This window comes from Rhineura floridana, chromosome 17, assembly GCF_030035675.1.
Source record: "Rhineura floridana isolate rRhiFlo1 chromosome 17, rRhiFlo1.hap2, whole genome shotgun sequence".
Classification (NCBI taxonomy): domain Eukaryota; kingdom Metazoa; phylum Chordata; class Lepidosauria; order Squamata; family Rhineuridae; genus Rhineura; species Rhineura floridana.
This window is the reverse complement of record NC_084496.1, coordinates 21,041,116-21,053,262: the sequence shown is the minus strand read 5'-3', so window position 1 is coordinate 21,053,262 and position 12,147 is coordinate 21,041,116. Positions and strand designations below refer to the sequence as shown.

The window sequence follows — 12,147 nt, the reverse complement described above, 5'->3', positions numbered from 1 at the left end:
AGCAGAAGGACCCCCAAATGCTGGCTTTCTTACCGCACATGCTGAAGTCTCCTGACCCTGGAAACCACAGAGAACTGACGCCACCTGCCATGCCCTCTTCAGGAGCAGCTCATTCTGTAGCTGCTTGTCTTTCTCCCAAAGTTTGGAAATACCCCTGTCACATCCAACCCTCCACCTGACAGCCAATCGAGAAGGGCCCGTTCAAGTTTCCATCCCTGTTTGTCTGGCAGGATTCCTGTGCCTGCAACAGCTGTGCAGCATTCAAAAAAACTCCACTGAGGAAGCTTCCCCAAGCATGACATCTTCGGGCCAGGAAAAGCACCCCTCTGCAGGATTTCCCTGCTTGTTGTTATGCAACTGTTCATAGCACAAGAGGGCAGCCAAAAAAAAAGTTGGCAACCCGAAACTCCCTGCAGAAGTGGGAAAGAGATGTAAACAAATGGAAGTGGAACACAATGCTGTGTTATCACTTCTCCTGTTCAGGGTTCCAGCCAGCCATGACCTTTTTCAAGATATTCCATTCTACCACACCACCCCCTGGTTTTCTCTCCAATAGTCAGCATTCCATGCCCACTGAGCATGCTCAGTCTTCATTGGGCTGTTTAGCCCTCACATTAGGTCCCCCTCCTTCAGTACTTTGGCAAAACCTGAGCCCGCTGATTCTTCTGTCTTTTGACTATACGAGAAAAGATCCACACTCTGAGAATAAGTTTGCTATCTGTGTATAGAATAAATGTGGAAATATTGAGCAAGGGTGTTAAGGTGAGAGAGGGTTAAGAGTCCCAAATCTACTTTCTTTTACCTCTAACCACAGAGCATTCTGTGATTTTCATAGAACTTCGCAATCTTTTAAGTAGATGAGCCAGTGGAACTGAGGTTGAATTGGTGCCTTCCAAAAGCTGTACAGTGACCATTTTGCAGAGGTGAGATTTGAACTCAAATCCCAATTCAGCTTTCAAACCAAGGAGTCAGGCTGGCTCACCAAAAGCTCAGGTGTTGACTACATGTTGTTGTTGTTATGTGCCTTCAAATCGATTACGACTTATGGTGACCCTATGAATCAGCAATCTCCAATATCATCTGTCATGAACCACCCTGTTCAGATCTTGTAAGCTCAGGTCTGTGGCTTCCTATATGGAATCAATCCATCTCTTGTTTGGCCATCCTCTTTTTCTACTCCCTTCTGTTTTTCCCAGCATTATTATCTTTTCTAGTGAATCATGTCTTCTCATTATGTGTCCAAAGTATGATAACCTCAGTGTCATCATTTTAGCTTCTAGTGACAGTTCTGGTTTAATTTGTTCTAACACCCAATTATTTGTCTTTTTTGCAGTCCGTGGTATATGCAAAGCTCTCATCCAACACCACATTTCAAATGAGTTGATTTTTCTCTTATCCGCTTTTTTCACTGTCCAGCTTTCACATCCATACATAGAGATCGGGAGTACCATGGTCTGAATGATCCTGCCTTTGGTGTTCAGCGATACATCTTCGCATTTGAGGACCTTTTCTAGTTCTCTCATAGCTGCCCTCCCCAGTCCTAGCCTTCTTCTCATTTCTTGACTACTGAATCCATTTTGGTGAATGACTGTGCCAAGGTATTGATAATCCTTGACAAGTTCAATGTCCTCGTTGTCAACTTTAAAGTTACATAAAACTTCTGTTGTCATTACTTTAGTCTTCTTGATGTTCAGCTGTAGTCCTGCTTTTGTGCTTTCCTCTTTAACTTTCATCAGTATTCATATCAAATCATTACTGGTTTCTGCTAGTAGTATGGTATTGTCTGCATATCTTAAATTATTGATATTTCTCCCTCCAATTTTCACACCTCCTTCATCTTGGTCCAATCCTACTTTCCGTATGATATGTTCTGCATATAGATTAAATAAATAGGGTGATAAAATACACCCCTGTCTCACACCCTTTCCGATTGGGAACCAATCGGTTTCTTCATATTCTCTTAGCCTCTTGTCCAGAGTATAGGTTGCACATCAGGACAATCAGATGCTGTGGCATCCCCGTTTCTTTTAAAGCATTTCATAGTTTTCCATGATCTACACAATCAAAGGCTTTGCTGTAATCTATAAAGCACAGGGTGATGTTCTTCTGAAATTTCTTGGTCCATTCCATTATCCAACGTATGTGTGCGATATGATCCCTGGTACCTCTTTCTTTTCTAAATCCAGCTTGGACATCTGACATTTCTCGCTCCATATATGGTAGGAGCCTTTGTTGTAGAATCTTGAGCATTACTTTATTTGCATGGGATATTAAGGCAATAGTTTGATAATTACTGCATTCCCTGGGATCCCCTTTGTTTGGAATTGGGATATATATTGAACACTTCCAGTCTGTGGGCCATTGTTTAGTTTTCCATATTTGTTGACAATTTTTTCTCAAAATGTGGACAGATTCAGTCTCAGTAACTTGTAGCAACTCCATTGGAATGCCATCTGTTCCTGATGATTTGTTTCTTCCAAGTATTTTAAGAGCAGCTTTCATCTCACATTCTAAAATTTCTGGTTCTTCATCATACGGTTCCTCTGTGAATGAATCTGTCATCCTTGCATCTCTGTTATAGAGGTCTTCAGTGTATTTCTTCAATCTTCCTTTTATTTCATCTCAATCAGTAAGTGTGTTCCCCTGTTGATTATTCAACATCCCTACTCTTGGTTTGAATTTCCCTTTAATTTCTCTAATATTTTGGAATAACATTTTGCTGCTTGAAGGATAGGGCAAGATGATGTCTCCCCATTAGAATAAGAAGCTGCGTTCTAGTGGCTCAGGCCATTGGTCCATCTAGCTCAATGTTGTTTACAGCAGGAATAATCAACATAGTGTCCTCCAGATGCTGTGGACTACAACTCCAACCAGGCCCAGCCAAAATGGCCAGGGATGATGGGAATTGTAGTCCAAAACATCTTGAAAGCACCACATTGGTTGCCGCTGGTCTACAATGGTCCTCCAGGATTTCAGACAAGATTCTTTCCCAGCCCTATCTGGTAATGCTAGGGACCGTTTGCATGCAAAGCACGTGCTCTATCACTGACAGAAACCAAACAGACTAGTACTTTAATCAATGTCCTTCGCACCACACCTGAGAGCAGCAAGTTTAGAGGGTGAAGGGCAGACTGCTCTACCCACCTATTGTTAATCGTGGTTGTAAATTCACACATGCATACAGCCACTTGCTTTCTCTACCCTTGATAGTAGTACACTGGATGGTTTGTAGCTGAATATACAAACCATGAAAAATACAGTAGTGGAAGTAATACAAAAGTTCTAGTTGATGCGTTAGATCTGTGGGCACTGATTCATTTCACATGGAGACAATTTGTCAATTAGCTACCGGACTAAGTTCAAGGTGCTGGCTTTGGTGTATAAAGCCCTATTCAGCTTGGGACCAGGATACCTGAAAGATTGTCTCACCCCTTATATACCCTCTGCTCTTATATACCCTTATATTACTGCTCTCTGCCGGTGTAGGTCTCTGGCAGTTACCATCTTCAGGAGGTCCGTTCTGCTCAACATAGGAAGCAGACCTTTAGTGTTGTAGCACCGACCCTTTGGAATTCTCTTCCCTTAAATATTAGGCAGGTGCCATCTCTGTTGGTCTTTTTGGTGCTTATTGAAGAACCTCCTCTTACACAAACCTTTTTAGTAGAGATCTAGGTTTGCATCTGTACTGGAATTGTTTTTAGATGTTGTAGTTGTTTTGTCACTTGTGTGTTTGCTGCCCTGGGCTCCTTTGGGAGGAAGGGCGGGATATAAATTTAATAAATAATATAATATATTCACATATACATACAGCCACTTGCTTTCGCTACCCTTGATAGGGCTAATTTAGATGTTATGTAGCTGAATGTATAAACTATGAAAAGTGCAGCGGTGGAGGGCAAATAGAAGTACTTGAACCTCTTGCTTGTCTGGACAGAGGATAGCGATGGGGTGTGTGTGTGTGTGTGTGCTTGTGCAAAAACTAACCTATCATACAAAGGCAACATTTATATTTGTTACTCTGCCCCCTTTTGACTCTGGCTCCACCCACCATAGGCATGTGGTCCCCAGAAGGTTGCGCAGAAGAGAATGTGGCTCTCAGGCTGAAAAAGGTCTCTTCTCCCACCCACCCACCCACCCCCGCTTTCTAAACAGAAAACAAATAGCACCGTTGTGCATATTACCAATGCAATCCTGTGCAGTTAACTCAGGAAATGCCACAGTGTATTCCCAGGTTTGTATACACAGGGTTGCAAGCTAAATAATAATCTTTTATCCACATTCTTCTGCCTTGAACATTCCCATTTCTACTCAGGGATGGGATCTACTGCCAAACACAGCATCCACCAAAGAGAATCAACTCAGTTCTCTTGCCTCTGTGATTCCAATGTGGCCTTTACCCATCCCTTATTGGAGATGCTGGGGATTGAACCTGGGACCTTCTGCAAGCAAGGCATTGAGCTAGGGCCATTCCACCCAACTCCCAATATGGAGGAGCTAGGGGAGGTGTTGGTACAGCTGCCAGAGCGTAGTGACTCCTTTTCCAGCCCTAGCTGGAGATGACTAGACCTCTTACATGCAGAGCAGATGGTCTACCACTGAACTAGAGCACTGCAAGTGAAGATCCCCACAGCCTATGCCCGTCCCTTTTACCCCTCAAGCACCTCAGTTTAATGCACATGGCACCTGCTTCAGACAACTACATCCAATTCCTTACTTTGCCACTGACTTCTTGGTGTGGCCCTGGTCAAGTCACACCATCTTGATCTGTCTCTGTCTTTTTCTTTGCCTCCCAGTTTATAAAATAGGGACAACATCCCCTTTGAAGTAAGGGGCTGTAGCTCAGGAAGGTCATGATATAAATTTATTAAATATAATAGAAAGCGCTTCTTCGCACAGTGCATAGTTAAACTATGGAATTCACTCCCACAAGAGGCAGTGATGGCCACCAACTTCGATGGATTTAAAAGGGTATTAGACAAATCCATGGAGAAAAGGCTATCAATGGCTACTAGCCACGCTCAGCCTCCATAGGCGGAGACAGTACGCTTCCAAATACCAGTTGCTGGGAAATGCAGGAGGGGAGAGTGCTCTTTGCACACAGACTCTTCTTGTGGGTTTCCTATGGGCAACTGGTTGGCCACTGTGAGAACAGGTTGCTGGACTAGATGAGTCATTAGCTTGATCCAGCAAGCTATCTTATGTCCTTATATTTTTGATACATTTTATATATACCTGTTGCATGCAAAAGGTCCCAGGTTCAATCCCTGGCAGGGCTAGGGGAGGCTCCTCGTGTCTGAAACCCTGGAGAACCACCTCTACTCAGTGTAGGCCAGAGATGAAGAAACTGTCCCACCTCCCATCAGCCCCAGCCCAGCTAAGGATGGACTAATCTGTCAATTTCGGGTCTCTCCAGTTCTCATTTTTCCACTTAAATTCTCCACATTTCTGTAGCAATTTGAATGTTAAAAAAAATCCTCACAATAATTCATCAGCATTTTAGTGCAACTTTCCCCTAACAAACTCATTTTTGCATCCAGTTTTGACTACTATTCACATTTTTGCCAGCGTCACAACTGAAGGGCAAGATATACAAACACGATTAATAATGATTAGACAGAGGTGCTCTAAGATCCTTGGAAAGACTAATAATAGTTTAGCTTCCAGGCTGCAGATGGATCACTGAACACCAAAGTCAGGATCATTCAGGCCATGGTATTCCTGATCTCTATGTATGGATGTGAAAGTTGGACAGTGAAAAAAGCAGATATGAGAAAAATCAACTCATTTGAAATGTGGTGTTGGAGGAGAGCTTTGTGCATACTATGGACCGCAAAAAAAGACAAATAATTGGGTGTTAGAACAAATTAAACCAGAACTGTCACTAGAAGCTACAATGAGGGAACTGAGGTTATCATACTTTGGACACATCATGAGAAGACATGATTCCCTAGAAAAGACCATAATGCTGGGGAAAACAGAAGGGAGTAGAAAAAGAGGAAGGCCAAACAAGAGATGGATTGATTCCATATAGGAAGCCACAGACCTGAACTTACAAGATCTGAACAGGGCGGTTCACGACAGATGCTCTTGGAGGTCACCGATTCATAGGGTCACCATAAGTTGTAATCGACTTGAAGGCACATAACAACAACAGCAACAACATCCAGGGTGCAGGTCTGCTGAAGTAGCAATGGGGAGGGGGAAATTTTTAACGTACTATTTGACAACTGCATTTACCATATCAAGGATAATTCTAATACGAGGATTTTGGATCCATTTGGATCTATTAAAGAATGAGTGAGACTGAGGAGGCCACCAGCCTTCCACCCCCACTATACTCAGGCCCCATGTGCACTATACATTTAAAGCAGTATCACACCATGTTAAACAGTCATAGGTACCTCCCCCCAAAAAAGAATCCCGAGAACTGTAGTGTGGGAAGGCTGCTGAGAGTTGTTAGAAGAACAGAGTAGAGCTATAATTCCAGGAATGGTTTAACAATCAATCACTCTTTTCAGGGAACTTTGGGAACTGAAACTCTGTGAGGGGAAAAGGGGTCTCCTAACTCTCAATACCTTTTACAGTTTCCAGGATTCTTTGGGGAAAGGCAGGATTATTTGATGTGATGTGATACGGCTTTAAATGTATAGTCCAGATGGGGGGGCTCAAACTTTGGGGGAACCAAATTATAAGAACTCCAAACCCAACTTCTCAGTATGGCCTATTTCATTAAGAAGTGTCGGATCTCAATACCAGCTGGTAAATAAGTCATCTCATACCTTTCTAAGAACTGGCTGTAAAATAGATTCTTAGCTTGCAGCACTTGCAAAGCAGGTGGCCATAACAGGAATAAAGAAAGGTTTAAAAACACATGCAACCTTACAACTTTTCTGTGATCACACTCAGGCTGTTTTAATAGTCCTGAAATTGACACTTTAGGTGCTACTCTGTCTGGTATGCTTCCTTCTAGGATCCTTACTTCTAAAAGAGTAAAACATACTATTCTAGTCCACCACACCAACCAGCCAGCGAGACGTTAAAGGTGGTAGCTGAAGGCACTTTCCAAATATAATACTTGGAGGGGAAATTAGCATTGTCAGTTCTTGTAGAGAGATGTTACTATTCCTGTAGCACACTGTCTTTTTAGCTGTGCAATTTTGCTTTTTCGATTAGAGGTATACTTTTAAGCTCACGCAATGGCGAGAAAAATCCATTGCCAGCTCATTGCTGTTTCAGATTGACAGAAACTTGAATAAGCAAGGAGGCAACTACAAATAGGGAGAAATTAAATTCAGTTCACATTTAAAGCCGAATTTTTCAAATGCTCACTTTCCAAAACCATATGAGAACCAAAACACAGCCATCCTTCCAAATTTGCTCCTATCTATAGTAGGCGAAAGTGTGCATCAAAATGAACATATTAGTGAAAATAACATCCAAAATGCATTGAATTTGAAGAAATTGCTTGCATAAAAGTATGCGTTAGTCAAAGCTGCATACAAAAATATGTTTATTAGGAGAAATTTGCACTGTGCTGAAGAATTTTCATCGGGTTTTTAAAAAATAAATAAATCACAAATTGCTGCAGAAATATGGAAAACCGAAGCTAAGAATGGAAAATAAGAGAACTGAAATTGACAGATCCTTCCATCCCTGTGCAGCCGTGGGCAAGCTGCCTAGTCCCAAGAAGCCCGGTTGCCCCCCAGCTGGCAGTTGTGGACAAGGACGGGGATGGCCTGTGCAGCTGTGGCAAGCTGAGCAGGAAAAACACCTCTGGATACCACTTACCATGAAATCCCTCTTCATAGTCTCTATAGTCATAGTCCCTATTCATAGCCATAGGTCGGGATCGACTTGAAGGCAGTCTGTTATTATTATTATCCATCCCTAGAAGCAACTGATGCAATGTGTGTAAAGAGACACACATAGAGATTATGGGTTATATCCAGTGCTAATCCTACTCACAGTAGACCCATTGAAATTAATGTACATGACATAACTGAGGCTCTACTATGTGTAGAATTTAGTTGGATACACCCCTATATCTATGGTCTTAGAGGACTGGACACAAGAGTTATTTATTTTATTCTGGATAAATGGTTCATGCATGTTATGTACCAAACTTCCTAGTTGTGCCATTGCAATCTCTAACGCTTTCTAGCATCAGCAGCCGCTGGATCCGTTCTGGCGTTTCAGTTCCTGACTCCAGAAGCAACTGGGAGGGGGACCAAAGCATCTGTCGTGATGGTCTCAAGAGCTAGTCATTTGGGAGGGCAGAATTTGGCCCATTAGCCCAATATGTTCTCATAATCATTTAATGTAGAGGCTTTGCCTCTTAACACAATTTATGCATTTTAAGAGTTAAAACTGATGCAGTAAAAAAAATCTTTCCAGGAATGCTCATAAAAGTTGTTTCCCACAAACTTCCTATTTAGCAGTCCTGCGCATGTTTCACCAGAAGTGTGTTCAAAGGGGCTTACACCCAGGAAAATATGCACAGGATTGCAGCTTATGTGTGTGTTTAGTCCTCATTGATAGGAACAGAATCTCTGCCCGTAAAACACTTTTTGCCATAGTCTCCAATTCTAGAAAGTGGTTCAAGTGAGTTAAGAGGCAAATGGACCTGCAGGACTGCAGATAGAGCTTAACAGCATGATCCAATGCTTACTTATTCAGATGTTCCACTATGTTCAATGGGGCTTACCCCTACTAGGATTGTCACTTTCGTGATCACACCCCTTTTAGGAAGTTTCAAATAGGTTTAAAAACACTGAGGTCAAGATCACACCTGTCACAGAGGAACTTGGAGAACACTGATTTTGTTTTTTTAAAAACAAGACAGATTATACATGATTCACAGTGCAAGGTTGTATATGCTGCTCAGAGGCAAACCTAATTGAGTTTGGTGATACTTACTCCAAAGATAAATGTGTATAGGGTTGCAGTGTGAGAGTTGCATGATCTCATCATACTTCCGATGGTAAGATCTGCAAGGGATGTTTTTTTATTTTTTTTTGTAACAGTTCCCAATGATTTTAGTGAAAATACTAAATTATACTAAGGTAAATTATCTTTCAGGCTAGATGACCAGAAAAAGTCAGTGCAGGTGAAAACTTCTACCTTTTCTTGTTCTTGATTTCCACTTCTTTTCTTGGACTTTTTGATCTAGATCCTTTCTCCTCCACAAACTCTTTTGGAACATTGAACTCTACACTGTCTGAAACAAGCACCTCTCTGTAAATCTGGAGCGAAATGTGCTCTTAAAAGAGGTGCTTAGAGCTGTCTGCATTGTTGTTATTGTTATTGTTATTACCGTTACCCTGACTTTGGGCTGCTAAGGTATTTGTGGGTTTGTCTGGCCCATTTCTTGTTGAATCCATACTGGTCTGTTTAGGGTGGAATGGTTTTGTTCATTTTATCATTGCAAGTGTTTTACTTATTTTTATAATTGTATAATATTTAGGAATAGGAGAGAAATTAGATTCAGTTTGCATTTAAAGGCAAATTTGCACTTTCTGAAACAACATACAAACCGACGCACAGCCATCCTTCAAATTCAAATTTCTCTGAATTTTTCAGTGCAGTTTGCCAGCCATGTAATGAGTGCAAAAATGCATATTATCATTTATAAATGCATTTATATGCATATAAAAGCATGTATCAGTAAAAATATACAAAACTGTGTATATTTATCAAAACTGCATAGAAAAATGTGTATATTAGGAGAAATTCACATTAAAATGTTAAGGAATTATCATGAGGATTATTTTAAAAAAAGAATTTTCTGCACATTGTTGCAGAAATGTGGAGAACTAAATTTAAGACTGTATTAGAAATGGAGGGACCCAAAATGGATAGATTTATCTATTCCTAATGATGTTACTGGAATCCACCCTAGGACTTGATAGTGAAGGACAGGTAGGAAAATTTATAAATAAATAAATAAAATCATCATTATTATTTTTGTTAACATTAGTTTAGTAATGCCATACTTTTCATGTCTACGCAGAAGCCCCACTGTATCCAGTGGGGGTTTACTCCTTAATAAGCATTGCTTCGAATCGTAGTGGATCTGACCTCAGGGCAGCAGGCAAGAAAGTAAACCTCAATTCATCAGTAGACCCACCACTGGCTGATGGTCTCTGCTGGATCACTCATCTAACATATCTACATGTGACTGGGATCTTTGCAAAGTACAGGTAACTAGCTAGGTCTTTACCAGCAACACATTTATTTTTGGTACCTAAATAAGTACAAATTCAGGATCATTTAATAGAGATTAGCTTCATCTTCTCTCGTAAGTGATCCTGGTCTGCCCTCTTATTTCATCAGATTGAAACATGACAGTAGGCTATGGGGTTTCTAGTTAAAAGAAAGGGAGAAAACAACAGAGGATCATGTAAGACTCTTGCCTTGAGCAAAGGCTGGACTAGATGACCTCCAAGGTCCCTTCTGACTCCCTGATTCTATGATTCAAGCCAGCCCACACCCGTGATATTTCATCTTTGAGGATTCCCCTTCCATTCCCCGAGTCTCTGCCTTCATTTCATAGCCAAAGAATGTGGCAGGATGCCTGAGCAATTCAGTATGAGATGACTGTTTTGGTTCCTTCCTTAGTTTCAACTTGCTATACGTCCCACAGCAGCTCTGTGGGTGTATACAGAACAGCACCAGGAGCCTCATTGCCACAGTCATCACTTACCTCTCACTGCATGGATCCCACCAAATCCCAAATCTTTCCTGTAAGTCCCAAGCAAGTAGGGATCCTTAGATCTTCCTTCTCTTTCCACAAGATTTGGGCTGTGCCATCCCTTAGGTAGAGAATCCACCTCTCCATTGTAACAACGAGAACAGAAATCTTTGGAAACAAGCAAAAAGGGAAAACAAGAATATCCAACGTTTTTCCTTCCTCTGGGGAGAAATGTACATATATATGTATATAGTCTCTATTAAAAAAAAAATCTAATACCCAAGAGCATCCAAGACAAGAGAATTCACTGTCAAACTCTTTTCTCTATCCCGTGGCAGCTGTTGCCGGACTTAAGGGGGGTTGGGAAAATGACAGAGGATCCATCCTCCCAGCCCCCCACCTACCCACGCAAAATAATAATAAAAAGTCTTCTTTTAGCATTCACTTTAATCCTGGCTCGACATCTTGGCTGCCTTGTGCTCGGATTGTAGGAAGGTGCCCTCCTTCTGGGGAGTTGTGGTCACTTTCTTGTTCTCTTCTCCTCTGTGCTATTGGTGGTTTGGGCTATTTGATCCAAGATGCTGCAGATTGGTTTCCCAGCTAAGCCTCTCTCTCTCTCTCTCTCTCTCTCTCTCTCTCTCTCTCTCTCTCTCTCTCTCTCTCCCTCCCTCCCTCCCTCCCTCTCCAGAGCATGTAACACAGGCAACCAGAGAGAGAGAGAGAGAGAAACTCTTGTCTCTCACATCCCTCCACTCCCTCCTACCGCTTTGCTCAAGAACAGCAGCTACTGAACGTCTTCCCTGAGCCAAAAGTTCAGCTTCTGTGTTTGCTCTCTGGCAACTTTTGCAGCATCTTTCCCAGAACTCTTTCCCCCTGGTTTGTTGTGTCCTCCCGCCACCTCAGTCACCTTTTGGCCCCCTTCCTCCCCTTGATCTCTGCCTTCTTTCAGCAAAAAGCCACGATTGGCTCCACCCAATTTGCCACACGTGGTCCTTTTTTGGTGATGTTTTGGAGTGTCCAATTATTCCTGCCCTCCACGGAGAGAGCAAACGCATCCCTGAGAGGAAGCGAAGGTTAAGAGTCCCTGCCACAGTGTGTGCCATGTTCTAAACAGGCAGGACTATCCTCTTCAGGTTTGGTTTCTTTTCTTTGCACAAACAAACAACATTTTTTCTTATGTCTGTGTCAGCCAAACGGTTTCTAATTCAGATTTCCAAACCTGGGGGAGAAATTCGGTTCAGTTCATATTGTAATACAAAATGAGTCAATCTGTGCTTCCCGAAAAAATGTGTGAATCAAAATGCAGTGATTCTTTGAAATTCGCACTTATCTGAATTTTTCAGTACAGCCCCCCAACCGAGTCATGTGTACAAAATAGTGTGTGTATATATGTGTGTAAAAAATGCATGTATTTGTGAAAGTAGAACACAAAACTGAATTATATTAGGGGAAAATAC

At 41.8% G+C, this 12,147-nt stretch overlaps 1 protein-coding gene across 5 annotated transcripts in view; it reads right to left on the bottom strand.

Annotated features, from left to right (window-relative positions):
* Positions 1 to 11,246, bottom strand: part of LOC133371906 (ATP-sensitive inward rectifier potassium channel 12) — a 65,503-nt gene extending 54,257 nt beyond the window's left edge. Inside the window, exons 1-2 of one of the 5 annotated variants that reach the window (XM_061599881.1) lie at positions 10,703 to 11,246; positions 6,054 to 6,179 (exon numbers count right to left, since the gene is read on the bottom strand). The gene's annotated coding sequence lies outside the window, so the exon portion shown is untranslated. Of the gene's footprint in view, positions 1 to 33; positions 130 to 6,053; positions 6,180 to 10,702 lie in introns of those variants that run through there. The other 4 variants (XM_061599877.1, XM_061599880.1, XM_061599878.1 and 1 more) reach the window with 4 other exon arrangements.
* Between the last annotated feature and the right edge of the window lie 901 nt (positions 11,247 to 12,147).